This window comes from Macaca nemestrina, chromosome 13 (assembly GCF_043159975.1).
Source record: "Macaca nemestrina isolate mMacNem1 chromosome 13, mMacNem.hap1, whole genome shotgun sequence".
In the NCBI taxonomy this organism is placed as follows: Eukaryota; Metazoa; Chordata; class Mammalia; order Primates; family Cercopithecidae; genus Macaca; species Macaca nemestrina.
This window is the reverse complement of record NC_092137.1, coordinates 73,685,845-73,699,245: the sequence shown is the minus strand read 5'-3', so window position 1 is coordinate 73,699,245 and position 13,401 is coordinate 73,685,845. Positions and strand designations below refer to the sequence as shown.

At 44.5% G+C, this 13,401-nt stretch overlaps 1 pseudogene; it reads right to left on the bottom strand.

Moving 5' to 3' along the window:
* Positions 1 to 11,216: 11,216 nt before the first annotated feature.
* LOC139357898 (small ribosomal subunit protein uS2 pseudogene) lies at positions 11,217 to 12,461 on the bottom strand (annotated as a pseudogene).
* Positions 12,462 to 13,401: the final 940 nt, after the last annotated feature.

Sequence of the window (13,401 nt, the reverse complement as noted above, 5' to 3'; positions counted from 1 at the left end):
GCCACCATGCTCAGCTAATTTTTTTTTTTTTTTTTTTTCGGTAGAGATGGAGTTTCGCCATGGTCCCCAGGCTGGTCCTGAACTCCTGGGCTTAAGCAATCCACCCGCCTTGGCCTCCCAAAGTGCTGGGGTTACAGGCATGAGCCACTGTGCCAAGCCCATCACTGTATTCTTTTCTTCTAGATAAAATTTGTTAAGATGCCCAATCATGGAATTACTCCCTCGTCTTGACAGCATCCAATTCACAGAAAAGCAATGGCCTTTTAAACTTTCCCCCTAAAATCACCTAACACAAGGCAAATCCTATTAACTCCTAATAACATCCCGATACGGAGGTATCTCATGATCTCCCGTGGTGTGTGTTCTCCCTTGTTGCAATGAATAGTGAAACCAACACTTTGTTGCTAGAGAACATTGACACGTTAAACTAAAGGAAGCAATTACGTAAGTTCTAGTTTTACGCTAGTTTTTATTTTTATCTTTTTTTAGGCATAAGGTCTTACTATGTTGCCCAGGCTGGACCCAAACTCTTAGGCTGAAGCAATCCTCCCACCGCAGCCTCTTGTGTAGCTGGGACTACAGACACATGCCTACACACAGCTTGCCAGTTTTAAACTTCCCATGAGGGGAATGCGTTCCTAGTTACCAAAATCCTGGTTTCCGTCCTGAAGCATAGTACCTCCTGATCAAAGGTTTACTGAGTACTTTCTAGGTTCCAGGCACTGTGCTAGGAAACAGGAATGTTGTCTGCTGGTACCAACCTACTATGGCCAAGCAAGTGCTCCTGGCAATGTTTCCCTCTAGTAGCAGCAGGTATTAAGATGCTGCTGCCAAAAGGAGCTGAGGGTCCTGAGAATGGGAAAAGATAGGTGGAGGCCCATATGGAGCATGAGACCTACCCATATACTTTGAACAGAGGATCCTATACCTGGGACTCATGGTGCAGGTTCCTGGCTATCAATCCCCATAGCAGGACTGCACCAGATGAGTGCATAAAAACGCCAGACAACTCAAAATGGAGCAGATTCCCGCTGCCCCACATCTAACTTACCCACAGGCCCAAGAGAATGCTCAGACTGGACTTGCCCTTCTCATGGTGCAGCCCTTTCTTCATCTAGGAGCCAAAAGGCAATGAAAGAAGGAGCAATTATGCCCTCCTTTCCTCCTCCTACATCCATTGTTATTGCTACCACCTTCTCCTCCTCCTCCTTTTGCTTCTCTTCCTCCCATCCTTGTCTTTCTTCTTCTTTTCTCTCTTTGTTTCTGGATAAACAAAGATGATAGACGAAAAAACCTGTCAATTATAGAAAAAATGTATTAACTGAGGTTTGAGAAGGCAAGCATAAGACAAAGGGCAGACATCAGGAAAAAGTGAAGGAACTGGTCATTAAAACCATAAAACACTGTAACATGTGCACACTGCTACAGAGTCTGCATTTGCTATGTTCCCATGTATCCCCCATTGCTCATGCTTTTATTTGATTAAGTTTCCTGATCAAATGTCAGAGGTCTTCTCTGACCATCCAGTCTAAGATATGAAACAGCAGGCATACCCCACATACTCCACCATTCTGCAACCCATGACTCTGCTTTATTCTTACACCTATTATTAGCTGACATTACATATGTTTGTCTACATTCTGTCTCCACCCACTAGAATGTAAGTGTCATGAAAGCAGGGAGCTTGTCTTTTTCACTTTAGCTGTAACACCTGGAATAATGCCTGATATATAGTTGCCCTCAATGTTCAGTGAATAAATACATAAATGCCCTTTTGGTACTCCTCTCACAAAAGAGATTTAAAGAGAAAAAGAGGCATTCTCCCCGATTTTACCTTAAATGTCTGGAAAATCCAGGCAGTTTGAGGGCTCGAAGACTTTGGTGGTGGTGCCCAGAGATTTCCCAAGGCAGCTTGGACATCCACAGAAGAACATAAGGTCTGTCAGGTAAGAGCAGAAACACCTATAGAGGCTAATGGAGGAATTAGTGCTTCAGAGATAAAACCACACAGGAGAAACCGCAGTTGTGCCCAGCAGAGGCCAGTGTACCTGCGGGAGAGGCTGTCCACTGCTGGAGTGGTGACATTGCCCATCACCCATCATGTGACTGTTGGCTGGGCTGCTTGGGGACATTCTGTATGATGGACTGTGTTAAGGACTGGATGTTTGGGTCGCCTCAAAACTCAGGTTGGCCAGGCACAGTGGCTCACACCTGTAATCTCAACACTTTGGGAGGCTGAGGTGGGTGGATCACCTGAGGTCAAGAGTACAAGACCAGCCTGGCCAACATGGCAAAACCCCATCTCTACTAAAAACACAAAAATTAGCCAGATGTGGTGGCGTGCACCTGTAATCCCAGCTACTGGGGGGCTGAGGTAGGAGAATTGCTTGAACCCGGGAGGCGGAGGTTACAGTGAGCAGAGATCGCACCGCTGCACTCCAGCCTGAGCAACAGAGCAACACTCCATTTCAAAAACAAAACAAAAGAAAAACCTCATATGTGGAAGGCCTAACCCCCAGTGTAATGGTATTTGTAGGTGGGACCTTTCTGAGATAATTAGATATAGATGAGGTCATAAAGGTAGAGTCCCAATGATGGGATTAGTGCCCCTTTAAGAAGAGGAGAGAGAGATTGCTCTTTCTTTACCATGTAAAGACACAGCAAGAGGGTAGCCATCTACAAGCCAGGAAGGGGGCCCTCGCCAGACACTGAGTCTGCTAGTGCCCTGATCTTATACTTCCCAGCCTCCAGAGCTATGAGAAATAAATGTTTAAGCCACCCAGTCTAAGGTATTTTGTTATGGCAGCCTATGTTGACTACAACAAACTGACAACTCCCAGAAATACCTGAAGGCAGGTCTGACATTCATCTGGTGTGCACGAATGCTGTTCTGGTTGTTAAAATACTGAGATATGGCCGGGCACAGTGGCTCAAGCCTGTAATCCCAGCACTTTGGGAGGCCGAGGCGGGCGGATCACAAGGTCAGGAGATTGAGACCATCCTGGCTAACTCAGTGAAACCCCATCTCTACTAAAAATACAAAAAATTAGCCAGACGTGGTGGTGGGCGCCTGTAGTCCCAGCTACTCGGGAGGCTGAGACAGGAGAATGGCGTGAACTCGGGAGGCAGAGCTTGCAGTGAGCCGAGATCGTGCCACTGCACTCCAGCCTGGACGACAAAGCGAGACTCCATCTCAAAAAAAAAAAAATACTGTGATACTTTCATATTCATTGGTAAATAGCCAATGCCCCAAGCACCCTTCCCCCTTCACTCCCATTACCTTCTGCTACCCAGACCTCCCCAGGATCCAAAAACTAAAGGATTAATGCCTGGTACAGCTTGAGCCCCTGTTTTGATTGGTCCATGCACTTGTCATTCCAGGTGCTAAATATTTTTAATATCACCACTACCTGGAGTAACGGAGAAATGAGGCCCTATTTGAAGAAGAACCAGAACCAATGAACCGGAAGATTACTTTTTTTTTTTTTTTTGGAGATGGAGTCTCGCTTTGTCACCCAGGCTGGAGTGCAGTGGTATGATCTCAGCTCACTGCACACTCCACCTCCCAGGTTCAAGCGATTTTCCTGCTCTGCCTCCTGAGTAGCTGGGATTACAGGTGTGTGCCACCACCCCTGGATAATTTTTGTGTTTTTAGTAGAGACAGAGTTTCACTATGTTGGCCAAGCTGGTCTCAAACTCCTGACCTCATGATCTGCCCACCTCAGCCTCACAAAGTGCTAGGATTAAAGGCGTGAGCCACCATGCCCGGCCAAGAGGTTACTATTAACATAGACTTACCTGAAGCCAGAATGCAGGTTCTGGTGACATTTTTTAATTTGTAAAAACATTATGGTCTGGGCGCTGTGGCTCATGCCTATAATCCCAACACTGTGGGAGGCCCAGGCGGGTGGATCACCTGAGGTCAGGCATTTGAGACCAGCCTGGCCAACATGGCAAAACCCTTCCTCTACTAAAAATACAAACATTAGTGGGGCATGTGGCACATGCCTATAATCCCAGCTACTCGGGGGGCTGAGACAGGAGAATTGCTTGAACCCGGCAGGCAGAGGTTGCAGTGAACAGAGATTGTGCCATTGCACTCCAGTCTGGGCAACAGAAAAAGACTGCGTCTGAAAAAACAAAAAAACAAAACAAAACAAAACAAAAATGAAACTCCAGCTTGCTGGAGCTGTGCTAAGGGCAACAACCCAGGGAAGGAGTCTCTGAGGACCCTTGAACATGGACCAGCATGGCAGTGACAGGAGTCATCAAACTGAGCCTACTACCTGTGAAAGATGAAGCTCAGGGGGCCACTGGGAACTGCAGAGTCAGCTGGCTGTCTCTTATCAAAAGATTCTGCTTTCAAACAAATGCCTTGAAGGTTCAGGATTTTTTTTTTTAATGGGAAAAGAGAGTGTAGAGGTAAATAACCTGAGAAAGTCAGGTTCTAACAGCTATCCAGGTTACATCTCTCCATAACCCCTTTCCAATCCTAAGGCTCTACCTTGTCACCATGGCAGGTCCAGGTCTGTCCTAAGTCTCCAGTGGCATTTACTTGTGAAAATAAACAAAGACTAATCAAATGAGAACAAGCAAAGGATATTTATTCTGAACTTGCTATAGCAAGGGAGTCAGCACTGTTTTGTGTTTTGGCAGACTCAAAGGCAGGCAGAGGAGTGGGAAAATCTTATAGTGAAGAAGAAAGGAAGGCTTCAGGTGTGCCCTGATTGGAGGCCGTTGGCATAGGAAACCATTGGAGGGCTAACTGGAAACTAGGCATCTTACAGGAGTTATTAGGGGGAAATATCTGGTTTTCTCTGGTTAGTCCTAAGTTGCAAGCAAAGACAAAAATTAGGGAAGCTGTCAAGTTATTAAAGTCCTAGCCATTTGGGGCTGATTATTATAAGGATTACTGTTTGGCTTCTTAGATTGTTATTAGAGACAGCAATCTGGCTTCCTACAAGTCTGCCATAGCAGGCTAGCTTCCTGGACTGGTTATTGTAGATATGGGTTGATTTCCTGGGAAGATTACTACTGGTTGTGGGTCAAAGTTCTGCTTTTTAAAAATAGAGACAGGATCTTGCTCTGTTACCCAGGCTGGACTGCAGTGGCATGATCGTAGCTCACTGCAGCCGCAAACTCCTGGACTCAAGCAATCCTCCCACCTTGACCTCCCAAAGGGCTGAGATTAAAAGCATGAGCCACCACATGCAGCTAAGGATTCTATTCTTATATATGATCTGGCTGTTACTAGTTTGTATATTCAGTCAAATATACAAATACTCAACAAATATTTATTAAGTAGCTACTAAATTCCAGTCACTTTGCCAGATGCTAGAGTAACAGAAATTAAATGACATCTTCCCTGCTTTCAGGATTTACAGTCTCATGGGGAGACATAGACAGAGTTGCCCCTTAGAAATCAGTGACCAGGTTTGCTTACACTGGATTCCTAGAATATCTCCCTGGAGGCAACCCTGGGAATATTTTTCATGAAGCCAGTAATAAAATTATTTTCTTAGTCTGTTCAGACTGTTATAACAAAATACCATAGACTAGGTAGGTTATAAATGACAGATGTTTATTTCTCACAGTTCTGGAAGCTGGAAAGTCCAAGATCAAGGTACCATCAGATTCAGTGTCTAACAAGGGCCCGCTTCTTCATAGACAGTCATCTTCTCACTCTACTCTTACATGGCGAGGGAGGGAGGGAACTCTCTTAGGCTTTTTAAAATAAGGGCACTAATCACTTTCTGATACAATCACCTTGGAGTTAGGATTTCAACATATGAATTTTGGAGGAACACAAATATTCAGACCATAGTAATTATGAATTGAGGAATTTCAGCAATCCTTATAATAAAAATATCTTATGCCTGGTTATTAAAATGTCACTTTAATTGCTGCTGTTCTCTATAGTGTATGAACCAAGATTGGGATTGGTTGATATGGCAGAGCCATTACTCTCATTGAGTGAATTGTTTACCTGAGGTTCCTGCTGTGATTGGATGCAGGAATGACTTTATACCAAGATAATTCTTCACCAAGGTATAAAGTTAGGTATAGGTAGGGTAGTAATTAGATCAGCTGGTGCAGACAATCCCAGTGTCTACATCTGAAAATACTTAAGCCATCCAGCAGCTCTTATATTGCAAGTGGACAGTCTGAATGCCAAACTGATGTCTCCTGAGGCATAGCCTTCCAGAGAGTAAACAGGAATCATTCTTAAAACACATCATCCTTTAAACAAATAGTTGTGTTTCTGAACTACACCAATATGTCACTATATCTTTTAACCCATCCTCTTTAGAAACCAAAGCACACAATGATGTGGAGGAGGACTGTGGTAGAGGAAGGGAGGTCAGAGTAAGGAGGTTGCAACCTCAGATGATGAGTGACAGGATGTGGATAGTGGCATGGACAAGAAAGATGAAAACACAAACTGAAAAGAAACTGCCAGAGAGATAGGAAGAGAACACACAAAGAGTGGTATTAAGTGTCTTAAGTCTATTTTGTGCTGCTATAACAGAATACCACAGACTAGGTTATTTATAAAGAAAAGAGATTTATTTTGTTCACTTTTGTAGAGGCTGGGAAGTCCAAGAGCATAGTGCTAGCACCTGGTGAGGGTCATCCCAAAGAGGATGCACGGAAGGCAGAGGCAAGTGCATGAGGCAGAGAGAGGAAATTAGGCTGAACTCATTGTTTTATCAGAAAGCCACTCCCAAGATAACTAACCCACTCCTACAATAATGGCATTAATCCATTCGTGAGGTTCTGGAAGCTGGGAAGCCCAAGATCAAGGCACTGGCAGTTTCAGTGTCTAATGAGGGCCTACTTCCTCATAGATAGCCATCTTCTCACTCCACTCTTACATGGCAGAAGGAGTGATGGTGAAGCTTCAAGGTCTCACCTCTTAATACTGTTATTTTTTATGTGTAAGAGATCTGAATATGTTAGTATGCTGAGGAGACAGACCCAAAGGAAGGAAAGAGATTGAAGGTAGAAAACAGGGAGAATTAATAAAAGCAGAGAAAATGATGAATGACTCAGGTGGAGGGATTACTCTTAAATGGGAGAAGTCTGTGGCTTTCTCATACAGCAGAAAAAAGATAGGAGCCAGGCCACAAGCATCTCTTACCTGGACCACTGACACTCTCTCTGTCGGTCTCCTGCTTTCTATTCTTGCCCTTACAACCCATTCTCCATTCAGTGACCTAAGTGAGCTCTCAGAATATATATGGATTCATCTTCTGCTGTTACTTAAATATCCTCCAATGCTCCCTGTTATGTTCAGAATAAACTCTAAATTCCTTAGCTTCCCCTGTGTGCTTGGCCTCTGACCACTTCTCCACCCTAATTCAGCACTTCTCTCCCTCTTGCTCAATAACCCTAGTCTCATTGGCCTCCTTTCTGTTTTTCAAAGCTGAGACCTTCCCTGCCTCAAGACTTTGCACTTGGTCCCTCAGGCTTGAACATTTTTCTTTCAGCTATTCTCTGAGCTCATAATTCAGACTTCAGCTTAACTTATCTCATGTAAGCTGCCCCTAGTTACTCATCATGATATTCTCTTCATAGCACATTTAGCACCCTGGATTCATTTAACTTTTTTTTTTTTTTTTTTTTTTTTTTTGAGACAGAGTCTCGCTCTGTCGCCCAGGCTGGAGTGCAGTGGCCGGATCTCAGCTCACTGCAAGCTCCGCCTCCCGGGTTTACGCCATTCTCCTGCCTCAGCCTCCCTAGTAGCTGGGATTACAGGCATCCGCCACCTCGCCCGGCTAGTTTTTTGTATTTTTTTAGTAGAGACGGGGTTTCACCGTGTTAGCCAGGATGGTCTCGATCTCCTGACCTCGTGATCCGCCTGTCTCCGCCTCCCAAAGTGCTGGGATTACAGGCTTGAGCCACCGCGCCCGGCTAACTTTTTTTTTTTAGAATGTCTGTTTTTTTCCACTAGAATATAAGCCACAAGGGGATCTTCATTCTTCTTCTTCTTCTTCTTCTTTTTTTTTTTTTTTACCAAGTTATCCCTGATGGCTGGCATATTATCAGAATTCAGAAAATATGTTTTAAGTGAATGAATAAGTTGGTAAAAGTGATGAAGGTAGCCAGAGGATTGATCCAAGATCAGGAGTTGCAGAACAAGTGCAATAGCAGACCAAGAGCAAGAGAAGGGTTAAAGTGATTTAACAGGGAGTCTGGAATAGACATCTGCAATATTTTTAGTTGCTCTTCTCATTTCCCATTGAATAGCACGACTGGGATACAGTGCTCCCTGACCCACTACAGAAGGGTCATCCCTCTACCTGTCACCTAACAGCCAAGGCGGGGACACATGACCTAGATTCACCCATTTGGATATTCCCATCCGTCTGGGGCCAGTAGCATTGGCATCACCTGGGAGCCTTAGAAATACAGAATCTCAGGGCCCACCCAGATGTACTGAATCTGCATTTTAACAAGATCCCACATGATTCATACATATTAAAGTGTGAAAAGCACTGGCTTAGAACACATTCATACTGGTGGAGTTGAGAGTCCAGCAGTGGCAACAGCAAAAGGAGCAAGGAGACATATGCTTATCAACTAGTTCTTATGGCATGCTTAGTCATGGGTCCTGCTCCCTGCCCATCCTTGGTTCTACCAAGACTACTTGGTCCACCAGCTACTCACACAATGCTGTATAATAAACAATCATAAAATCTCAGGGACCTATAATAAAAAGCATTGTTTCTTGCTCATACACAAGCCAGTTACCTGGGGATATCTGTTTCAGGTTGCAGTGTACAAGCTGGCTGGGATATCTTTACCAGTCTTTCATTCTTCTGAGACTAGCAGGTTACCCAGAGAATGCTTCTTTTATGATGGAGATCAGAAGCTCTCAGGATGAGTGGAAACACGAATGCCTCTAAGGCTACAGGCATACTGTCTTTTCCTCCAGTGCTTCAATGTCCAAAGAAAATCACGTGGGAAAATCCAGCACCATATTTCTCCCAGGGAAGTTGATGGAGGATAGGAAATAAATATTTACCGAATGACAAACCTAACACATGCCACCCCTTTCTCAAGCCTGTTTTCCAACTTTCCCACTGGTTCTTGAAACCCGTTAATATGCTTTCAGTATGTTCCTTTTCTGCTGAAGTTAGCCAGAGTCAGTTTCTATCACTTGAACTCTAAAACTCTCACTGATTCACAGGAGGAAGTCCAGGTCAAATAAGGAAGGAGGTAGAGCCCAGGGACGCAGCTGTCAGACCTTGGAGAAGGAGCACTTGGAGACTAGAGTGCACAAGATGGCTCGAAAGGGACTAAGGATGAATGGAGAGATAGGAGATTTTGACCAGAGACTAAAATACTGGAGTTGAAATGGCTCAAGGTATGGCTACAGGAATGAGTTTCTGAAACAAGTCTCCCATGTGGTTATGAAAACTCTTAGGATTCTCCAGCAATACACACCAATAGGCTGTATAGATATAGATATATGGATTTATGAAAGGAGATTTACTAGAATTGGCTCGTGTGCTTATGGAGGCTGATGAGTTCCACAACAGACCACCTCCATATTGGAGACCCTGGGATGCTGGTAGTATAGCTCAGTCCAAGTCCAAAGGCCTCAGAACCAGGGAAGCTGACGGTATACCTCTCAGTCTGAGGTGTAAGATCTGAGATCCTAGAGGACTGCTAGTATAAGTTCTGGAGTCCAAAGGCTGGAAAACCTGGAGTTCTATTGTCCAAGGACAGGAGTGGAAGAGTGTATCCCCACTCAAGCAGATAGATAGATACATTAGCCTTTCCTCTGTTTTTGTTCTCTCAGGACCCCTGGCCAATTAGATGGTACTTGCCCACATTGAGGGCAGATCTTCTTCACCTAGTCTACTCAGATTCATACTTTAATCATTTCTGGAAACAACCTCACAGATATACCCCCAAAATAATGCTTTACCAATTTTCTAGGCATTCCTTAATCTACTCAAGGTGACACCTAAGATTAACCATCACAGATGGGGATGAAGTCTGGATTAGCAAGGTGAGTCAAATGCCACATTCTACCGGCACACTATACAGATAAGTGACAGGAGGGTCATATGGTTATCAAAGGGATAGGAGGGAAGAGAAGAGTAAGGTTTTTTGAGTGCTGGGCACTATAATGGGTATTTTACAATCATCGCTTCCTGTAATCTTCACAAAAATTGTCCAATGTATTTTACAGGTGAGGAAACCAAGGCTCATATTAAGTGAAATAATTTGCCCAATGTAACCCAGCCAGTAAAAGGGGGTGCAGTGGAGATTCAAGTCTAGTCTGACTACAAAGTCTGTGCAGCTTCCCATTAAACCATACAGTGTAAAAGCTTCCAGTGGGTCAGTGGGAGCAGGCAAGTCTAAGTGTTGGTTCTGTTGTATAAGAAGAAGAACATGGGAACATGTCAACCTGCCCTGCAGAGGTTGCAAGGACATTTGTGTCCTCAGGGGCAAGAGAGGTGTCAGTTAAGGATGGGATGAGGTGAAAGGCTATTTAGGCAGGGAAGTTTGCCTTCAATTGCAACATAAGTTTGGAGAAGGGAGGTCACCAGTGGAAGATAAGCCCAAGAGAGAGACTTGCAGAAATAGGGAGATGAAAGCCCTACAGTGAGAGGAAATGGGGGGAGCTTGCATTTTTATGTGCTGAAGATGAAGAAATGTAGAGGCATGGAACTGGTTTGCATCAAAGACCAAGACCATTCTCTACAGGGGAGCAAGAGTGATCCCACTAAATCATTAAACAGAGCATTTCATGTCTCTATTCAAAATGCTACAAGGGTTTTCAACCACAGTCACAATAAAATCCAGAGTCCTAACCAAAGCCTAGAGGAGCCTACATGATCTGGCTTCCATTGTAATACCTCCAGATCCAAACTCTTACTCATGCCCCTTGCTTACACCACTCCAGCCATGCTGGCTTCCTCACTGTTCCTCAACGTGCAGAGCACACTGCCACCTCAGGGCCCTTGCGTGGGCTGTTCTCACTGCCTGGAACACAGTCCAGAGTCTCTGCCCTACTAGAGGCCTTCTGTGATAACCCAACATCCCCACACCCTTGCCCATGTTTTATTTTTCTTCTTAGCACTTATTACCACCCAAATTTATTTATTTAGTTATTGTTTGTCTCGCTTCCCACCATGAGAACCCAAGCTCCATGAGAAGCAATTTTTTGCTTTTTGATTGTTTGTTTGTTTGTTTTAGAAAATGATGTTTATTTTCCACCAGACTTATTTCCATGTTGCTTAAGAGCCTGTGGAAGAACAGCTTTAAGCCCACTCGGTGGTCGTTCCTATGTATTCAGTGGCCTGAGCAGTGGGAGCTGCAGACCAGTCTTCTGTGGCAGCCTGAGCACTCCAGTCTTCAGTAGGCAACTGCTGAATAGGCACAGAGGGCACTTGCATGCCTTCAGACCAGCCTGCAACCTCAGGCTGAGCAGCAGTGAACTCAAGAGCTACCTGAAATTCCTCCTTGGTCACAGCTTTTTCAGCAGCAGCCTGCTCTTCTCAATCTCTTCAGGATCTCTGTAGAAGTAGAGATCAGGCATGACCTCCCATGGTTGTTCATGGGAGATGGTGTCACGCATGCTCAGAACTTCCTGGGCCAGCCTCCACCACATCAGACCCACTGAGTGAGCTCTCTTCTTGCAAGGAATGCCAGTGTCTACATAGTGCAAAGAAGAATCTGTGTTACACAGAACAATGATAGGCAGGTTAACATAAGATGCCTCTGAGAGGCTGGTGGTCAGCCCTGGGATCAGTAAACAACCAAAGATGTGGCTCTCAGAAGGCTGCCAGTGGATCTGGTTAGTGAAAGTTTCAGAAATGAAGTGACTGGCAATTGGAATGGCTCCTGTGGCAGCAGCAAACTTCAGCATGGCCTGCTGGCCAAGATTCCTGGAGGATATGACACTGACATCAGTAGGGTTTTCAATGGCACGAGCTGCCAGCAGAAGCCTCTCCCAGGTCTTCTTCAGATTTATGATGTAGATGCCATCGCTTTTCCTTTTATAGATGTGCTGTTCCATTTGGAAGTCAAGGTTGGTACCATCTAAATGGCTTCCTGCTGCAAGGAACTCGATGACATCCTCCTCTTTCATTTGCAGAACATTAAGGACTCCAGACTTTGTGAACATTTTCCTTTAAGTTATGATGGCAATCCAGAACAACACTGTATGGACCCCTCTCTAGGTAGTGTGAAAAGGGATTTGGTGTGTTTTTTGTACTACTGCATGCCTAGTCCCTAAAACAGCCTCTGGCATATAAGGAGGTACTTGGTTAACATTGTCAAAAGAAATAAATGAACTTCAAATTGAACTGGCTGGTCAAAACATTCTGAATAGAACACTGGAATAAATGTGGTTTCACTGGAGCTGATATAGATATCTGCCTATTGGAGAACTTTTAATTTCCTCTCCCAGCTGACCCCTGGGGGCATTAGGTGGGCAGAAAGTGAAGGGCATCTCCAGGTGCTTGAGTGGGTGGAGGGGAAAATGGTTATAACCTGCCATTGACTCCTGGTGGCGAAGTCTCCCTTAGGATGAGTCATTTCCACTAAGGGCTAAGTTGCTCCATTAATAGCTTCATTTTTATAAGGCTTTTACAATAGAAAAAATTATAAAAGTTAATATATGGCATATGTAGAGAGAAATCTTGTGGGTTTTTGTTTTTGTTTTTTGGTGTTTGTTTGTTGTTTGTTTTTTGAGACGGAGTCTCACTCTATCTCCCAGGCTGGAGTGCAGTGGCACTATCCCATCTCACTACAACCTCTGCCTCCCAGGTTCAAGTGATTCTCCTGCCTCAGCCTCCCGCAGAGCTGGGATTACAGGCACCTGTCACTACTCCCAGCTAATTTTTGTATTTTTAGTAGAGACTAAAATAGGGGTTTCACCATGTTAGCCAGGCTGGTCTCGAACTCCTGACCTCAGGTGATCCGCCTGCCTCAGCCTCCCAAAGTGCTGGGATTACAGGCATGAGCCAGGGATCTTGTTTTATATATCTATATGTGTATGTATATATTTGTGTGTGTATAGCTAGATAGGCAGCTAGATAGACATAATATATTTAGTATATGATGAACCAGTGAGCACAACATGAAATATGCAATAAGTTCCCATTCCTGTGAGTCCAAAATTGCTCTCTCATCCATGATGTAATGGGACCCCGTGATCTCAACTCACTTATCTTCTCAACAGTTGTTGCTATCATAGCACTGGCTCACAGCTGGATGCTCTTCTCAGCAATTGCATACATAACAGGTCGTAGTGAGCTCAAATTTAGTGAAAGGAAGTTCATATTTTTTAGTTCATATATGGCATCCATCCCTGCCACCAGGGCCACTTTGTTAAGGTGCCCATTTGAGCAGGCTCTGGGGTTATTGTAGGCACCTGCT